Source organism: Meles meles, chromosome 8 (assembly GCF_922984935.1).
Source record: "Meles meles chromosome 8, mMelMel3.1 paternal haplotype, whole genome shotgun sequence".
NCBI classification, from domain to species: domain Eukaryota; kingdom Metazoa; phylum Chordata; class Mammalia; order Carnivora; family Mustelidae; genus Meles; species Meles meles.
The window spans coordinates 807,411-813,413 of NC_060073.1; positions in this window are offsets into that span (position 1 = coordinate 807,411).

Below are 6,003 nucleotides of genomic sequence, written 5' to 3' on the forward strand. Positions count from 1 at the left end.
CAGTGACCGCCAGTGACCGCCATCCCCAGGTCACCTGCGGAAGCCCTGTCCTGTCCTGCTTTTGGCGCGTCGCAGAGCCGGGGCAGAGCAGGCGGCCCCTCCGGCAGGACTTCTAGCTTTGACTCTGCACGGAAGGGCTGTCCGGTGTCTTCCAGGCTCGGGGCCTGTGTGCACGTGTGACTCGAGACGAACGTGCACGTTTGCATCTGTGTGAGGGGACCGTGCCTTGGCCCTGGGTCTCTCTGCTGCAAAGAGCTATGCTCTCGGTCCACGATCGGGGCAGCAAGCCAGCTCCACCGCGGAGGCAGGCCTGGCGGGTCTCTCCTCCACAGGGCCACAGCCCCTAGACCCCACTCGCAGAAGTTCAGGTTGGCTCTGTGGATGCCGGCGGGAGGCTGGCCTTGTGTGTGCGCGCCACCGCCTGGGCACCTGCCCGTGGGTATTTGGGAAGCGGTCATGGGAGCTGAGCCACCAACATGGGAATTTTTTTTTTTAAGATTTTATTTATCTATTTGACAGACAGAGATCACAGCAGGCAGAGAGGCAGGCAGAGACAGAGAGAGGGGGAAGCAGGCTCCCCGCTGGGCAAAGAGCTCGATCCCAGGAGCCTGAGATCATGACCTGAGCCAAAGGCAGAGGCTTTAACCCACTGAGCCACCCAGGCGCCCCTAACATGGGAATTTTAAGGAAGGGGCTCCTCTGGTCCTTTTCCGACAGAGTGCCAGGCTGCTGGGCTATCTGGGTGGCTGTGGAGAGAGCTGGACCCGAGCCAGGGCTCACAAGGTTGGGTGGGGGCCCGCTGTGTGTTCTGAGGGGGCAGACCCCCAGCCTGACCGGCAGGCGAGGGTATGGGGTGAAGTCACCTGCGAGCACCCTCGGAGCCTAAGGGGAGGGCCCCCAGGGCGTTCCCCCTACGAGTCGCTGCAGCTTACCTTGACCGAATGGAGGCTCTCCGGGCGGCTGGTGCCCACGGTGGGCTCCGCGATGCTGGGGGCCAGTGAGGCTTGCACTGGGGAGACCGGAGCCCCCTCCCCTCTGCACTCACCGCGTCCCTAGGAGCCGGCTGAGCCCTCCCCAACCTGCCCCCGCCCGACCCAGGGAGGGTCAGGATTTGTCTGCATGTGACCCTGGGACCCACGACCCTGGGACCCGGGGGACAGTCCAAGGCCCTCCTGGCCTGGGGGTGGGGCCCCGAAGCCCCAGCACAGCTCCCTCTGGTGATGGCAGGAGTCCGCATCGTCCCCGGCCAAGACCTGCGGACTTTCCAGGGGGTTGGTGGCCCAGGCTGGCCTTGCAGCCACCAAGGGACCTCCTGGAGCAGGAGGTTCACTGAGAGCACGGGGTGGGGGCTCCCAGGCTCCGCTGCGTGGCTGCGTGGGGCTCCGGGAGCGCTGGAACCAGCCCGTCTGTAAAGCAGTCATCGGTCATCCTGTCTCCCCCACGGCCTGCACCCATTCCGAGGTCCCCGCCCCCAGCCCCGGGGCCTCCAGGGCCTTGAGCTCCCGCAGCTCCCGGAGTGTGGTGTGTTCCGTGGACACGGAGCCGGGCTCCTGGCCTGTCCTGGCAGTGGGTCACTTCTGCCCTTCCTGGCTGAGCCCCTCCGGCCGGACCACGTGCAGGACAAGAGGGGGGTGGCTCATGGCCTGCATCCAGCTGGGAGGATGGTCAGCTGGGGCCAGTGTCCTCATCCACCTCCTGGCTCTCCAGCTGTGAGGCGGGGGCTCTGGGCGACCAGCGGCGGCGAGGGGCAGCTGGGCTGGCGCTCCCCGGAGGGACGCGTGGACGCTGTGTGCCCTGCGTGGTGGTCTGGCCCTGCCCGAGCCTGTGGGTTGGGGTGCTCTTCGCGTCTTACAGGACGCCCCTCCGCTCCCTCTGTGTCCGTGAGGGCCCTGCTGGGGACGCCCTCTGCCCAGGAGCAAGCGCCTTGGCCGTGCCCGCCCCAGCCCTCTGCTCCGCCGCTTCCGGGCCTCGGCTCTCCAGCAGAGGGTCCCGAGCCTGCTCGGTGGGGGTCCCGCCTTGCTCCAGGCCTGGTTTCCAGCCAGGGAGGGGTCTGTGTGGAGACCCCGGTGTGGAGGCCACCCTGCCCCGCCGTGGGCCCCCTTCCTGAGCCCTGACAGCCAGGGTCCCACTGGAGATGGGGCTGTGTGGCCTGCCTCTCGCAGCCTTTGGGTGCAGCAGACCACAGGGGCCGGGCTCGGATGTGCTCGATCTTGCATGCGGGGGACCCAGCCCGGTGCCCTTCTGTCCAGCTGGGGCTTCTCAGTGAGGGCTCAGCGGAGCAGGGGCCCCGCATCCCCCAGACCCTCACCCTGCCGGCCCAGCCAGGACGCTCTTTTTGGGGTCCCTCTTCCCAGAACCAGACGGGCAGGTTCTGGAGTATCCTCTTCCGAGGAGGAGGGTGGGTGCAGGGGCGGGGGTGAGGGGCAGTGAGGGAGGGTCAGGGCGGGGGTGAGGGGCAGTGAGGGAGGGCTCAGGGCGGGGGTGAGGGGCAGTGAGGGAGGGCTCAGGGCGGGGTGAGGGGCAGTGAGGGAGGGCTCAGGGCGGGGGTGAGGGGCAGTGAGGGAGGGTCAGGGCGGGGGTGAGGGGCAGTGAGGGAGGGCTCAGGGCGGGGGTGAGGGACAGTGAGGGAGGGTCAGGGCGGGGGTGAGGGGCAGTGAGGGAGGGCTCAGGGCGGGGGTGAGGGGCAGTGAGGGAGGGCTCAGGGCGGGGGTGAGGGGCAGTGAGGGAGGGTCAGGGCGGGGGTGAGGGGCAGTGAGGGAGGGCTCAGGGCGGGGGTGAGGGGCAGTGAGGGAGGGTCAGGGCGGGGGTGAGGGGCAGTGAGGGAGGGTCAGGGTGGGGGTGAGGGGCAGTGAGGGAGGGTCAGGGCGGGGGTGAGGGGCAGTGAGGGAGGGTCAGGGCGGGGGTGAGGGGCAGTGAGGGAGGGTCAGGGCGGGGGTGAGGGGCAGTGAGGGAGGGTCAGGGCGGGGGTGAGGGGCAGTGAGGGAGGGTCAGGGCGGGGGTGAGGGGCAGTGAGGGAGGGTCAGGGCGGGGGTGAGGGGCAGTGAGGGAGGGCTCCGGTCCCGTCCGGCTCTTCTGTCTTCCTCATCTGGCCCACGTCCCTGCGCCGCGCTGTCCTGGGGCTCGGTGGGGATGCGGGGCCCGGACCAAGGGCCAGGTGGCAGCTGCTCCTGCTGTAAGCTCAGATGCTGGGCCACGCGGTCCCTGCTGCCGCCTGGGGGTGCTCTGGGGACAGGGGGCCAGGCCACCCAGGGCTTGACGTGGTGTCCAGAGGTTAGGGCCTGTCTTGGCCACACCAGCCTACGTTGTCTGTCCACACGCGTCCCCTAGATTAGATGCCTCACGGTGCTGCTGTGCCCGGTTCTGGGGGAGGCCACCACGTCCCGAGAGGCAGGTGCAGGGGCGGGGCAGGGGCGGGGCAGGGGCAGGGGCAGGGGCAGGGGCAGGGGGCATTCACACTCTCAGCAGGCGGGCTTCACAGGCCTGGTATGGCCTCCAGACGTCTGTCTGGCTCAGACTCCGACTACGCCCCAGCCTCGGTCTGCTGAGGGCCTGGGATGCCCTCCCAGCCCCTCCCCTCCCAGTGGGATCGTGACCATAGCCACAAACGGACAGGGGCCAGCCTGCTGCCCACCAGGCCTCCTGGGGGCTACGCTCATTCTTCATCACGGAGGGAGGCAGCAGAGTCCGGGCCCCTGCCCGGCCCCAGAGAGCGAAGGGGCTCTGGGTTCACCCTGTCGGGGCGCAATGTCCAACCCAGACGCTGGTGCTCCTCCTGGGCTCTGCTGGGCACCATGGGTGAGGGGAGCCCCGGCCCCACCGTCCCGCCCTCAGTCATGGGGCCTCTGCGGAAAGAACCTTCCCTGAGCAGGGAGGGCTTCCTTGAGCAGGAGGCAGGGCGGGGGGCGGAGGTGCTGCCCCTCCTGGCCGTCACCCCACCTCCCTCTCCAGGGCAAGCGTCCGTCTGGAGTCAGGGCCAGGTCGGCTGTCCACGTGGTGAACACGGGTTCCTGCCGGCAGGCAGCACGGGTCTCTCTCTCAGGCGCCAGGCGACCCACGACTGCCCGGGTCCTGCTGAGGGGTCCGGAGTGGACACAGCGCGGGGGCAGAGGGCGGGGCCACGGTTTCCTGGGACGGGGGCCTGGGGCAGGGACCGGCCGCAGGGGGGCGCGGACACGCTCCGTGGTGGGCACGGGACGGCGCGGCTGACATTTGCCAGACAGCTGTCACCGAGGTGGCTTACGGCCGGTGAATCTACTTCCAGACGAGAGGAGTCTGACCGTTGCCCAAATCGGCCAAGGCTGTTCGCTACCTTCTGACGGTTCACGCACTCAGCCTGGGGAGGGTTTGCTGTGTACCAAGCTCCCCCCGCACCGTATGTCCCAACGATCCCAAGCAAGTAGGGTTTTCCCTGGATCCGAGGACACTCCTGGCCGCATGTGCCCGCCGGGGTGGCTCTGTGCGTGGCCGACACTGAAGCCTGTTTGTTCCGGCCGGCGGTGCCCGGCTGCGCAGTCTCGCGCTCCGGGACCGGGACCCAGGGCCTCCCAGATCGCCCCCCCCACCCCGGGGTGCCGTCCTCCGGCCGGGGTCACCCTCCCGGGCCGCTGCGGGCCGGGAGGTGCAGTGCCGCGAGGGAGCGGCAGGGGGAGCGCCGCGCCCAGGCTCAGCAGAAACCCGCGGGCCTGCGGGCGGACACTGAGCGGCGTCCGACAAGAGGAAGCGGCCGGTCTCGCGTGTGGGGACCCGGAGCGCTTTCTCTCCCGGCGGACACGTGGGTGGAGCGGGAACCCCTCGTGGCCCGGGATCTGTCGGTGCTCTCGGGCACCGTGCGGTCCCGGGCCGGTCCTCGCGGCGTGCTCCGGTCACTCCTGGGACAGAGCGCAGGAGGCGGCCGCGCTGCCGGACCCTCGCGGGCTGCCCCACGCCGCCCGACCCGGGAGGGAGGAGCGGGTGCCCGGCCGGGACCGAGAATGGCCACGCGGTTTCCCCACGTCCCATGCGCTTCACGGGGACAGGCGGGGACAGGGCAGGGGGAGCGCATGCCTTGTGTCAAGGGCAGAACCACTGGGTCTGCGTGGCGAGCAGGGGTCGACCGTCCCCTTCCCTTCACGACGGCGAGCCCGCCTTGATCACGCCCTGCGGCCAGCGTGGTCCCCCCGCCCTGCTCCTCCTGGGCGCCCTCCCTGCGTGGTCGGTGGGAGCTTGGACGTGTCCACCTCTGATCTCCCGTGTCAGCCGCCTTATTTGCGGCGGCCCCAGAGAGGCGGCGGGCTCCTCCCGGCTGTCCCCGGGCCAGTGCGGCTTCACTGCACTTTGCCTGTCTGGGCTCAGCGAGCTCCCCAGCCGCTGTCCACTGTCCTGCGCGGCTGGGAGGTGCTCCTGGCCCGCCCACGGCAGGGACGGGCTTCGCCACGGCTCTGCAAGGTGGACAGTGGTCTATGGGGCCACCATGCCCCCTCCCTGTCCCTTGTCCCTGAGCTCCGGCCAGCCCCCTCCCCGGGAAGCCTGGATGCCGCCCCTTCTGCAGCCTGGGCTCCAGGGACCTGCGCCCCTCCACTGCCCGAGCTGCCCCCTACTGCCGGCAGAGTCAACTCCCACCATTGCTTGAGGACCCCAGAGGGACCTGGACCCATGCTGAGAGCCTGGGGGCTGACCCCTGCAGTGAGTGTGGGCCCCGCTGTGACCCCGCTTAGTGCTGCTGGCCAAGACCCTCCTGGGGAAGGGTGCCAGTCAGGGCTTCTGGCACAGGCAACCCATACCAGGACACCGGTGTTCACCGTGGCCTCCTGTGTGAAAGCAGCATCCAAACGAGACCACTCCCCACAGAGCAGGTCCCTCCCTTCTGAGGCCTTCTGTCTTTCACTGTTGGGGTAGCATTCCCATAACAACTCTATCGTTGTGCCTCTTCATGAAATTAAAAAATTTTGATTGTGGTAAAATATACAAAAAATGAACCATCTTCACGGTCTCCAAGCCCACGGCTCAGGGGCACGAAGCACATTC